Source organism: Amphimedon queenslandica, unplaced genomic scaffold (assembly GCF_000090795.2).
Source record: "Amphimedon queenslandica unplaced genomic scaffold, v1.1 AMPQUscaffold_12717, whole genome shotgun sequence".
NCBI classification, from domain to species: Eukaryota; Metazoa; Porifera; class Demospongiae; order Haplosclerida; family Niphatidae; genus Amphimedon; species Amphimedon queenslandica.
The window spans coordinates 11,164-12,371 of record NW_003547047.1 but is presented as its reverse complement, the minus strand read 5'-3'; positions in this window follow the sequence as shown (position 1 = coordinate 12,371).

Below are 1,208 nucleotides of genomic sequence, written 5' to 3'. Positions count from 1 at the left end.
CAAATAACAGATGAGGTAGTTTAAATGTTCACATACTCGTATTTGTAATGAAATTGTGACCAGTGCTATTGAGCATTTAGCATAATAATCCTATTATATATTCATTTACCGTAGAGCTTAAAATTTTTGTGGGTCAATATTTTCGTGGTTTGCTCCTAGTGGGGCAATTTGTGGTTTAATTTTCATGGTTGACAGTTTACATAGCCTGTAAGGGGATGGCACTTCAATGATTTCCTGTGTTTAAATTTTATGGGAAGCCCCCAAAACCACGAGTTTACCGGGTATTCCACAAAAATTTCAAACTATACTGTATCTATTTAACATGTTGCCGGAATTTGATGGTGGAATATTATCAGTTAGTAGTATATTTATACTTTATTGTTCTCATCTCTCTCCTTCTATCCTTTCTTTCATTTTCTCTCTTGTAGGGGCTTGTAGCTTTAAAAGACTCTCATGTATTTAATGTAAGTAATGTAATGTAATGCTTTGAAATCACCCCAAATTTTTATTACATTTTCTGATACACATTCATGTCCTTATGCTGTGTAGAAAGTTTCAGCTGATTCTGTAGTTAAATTGAGAGAAGAAAGGAGGGTACTATAGGGGGTAGACCAGGATTTCGAGATCATTTTAAGAGCAAAGAACTGCACTGAATCAATAGAGGAGGAGAGAGAGACTGAAGATGGGTCCCAGATTGGAGACCCATACTCAAGAATGGGACGGACATTGGTGGTATAGAGAGATAATAGAGGAGAGAGAGTAGAATTGACAGTAAATTAATAAAGTAAATTAATTATACAGGTAATATGCTTAGACCAGGAGAGGTTACAGGAGAGAATTAAACCTAGGTACTTAAAAGAGTAAACTCTCTCAATAGGAACATTCGATAACAGCAGAGAGGGAAGAGAGTGAAATGACTGTTGATACTTCAGTGAAAAGAACATGTACTGTATACTGCGATATTTTCACGTCGCAAAATTTTCGCAAATTTTGCATTTGTAACATTTCATGAAATAATATTTTCGCGAATAGTTTGTAAACTCCACCACATAGCAATGTAAATTCAGAATTTCATGATTTTATTTTTGCGATGGAACAAGAAAACGCGAAATCCGAGAAAATTTGGCTACTCGAAAATTTCCCAGTATACGGTATTTGGATTTGGATGGGTTTACAGAGAGACGATTGGAGTAGAACCAGGAAGTAAT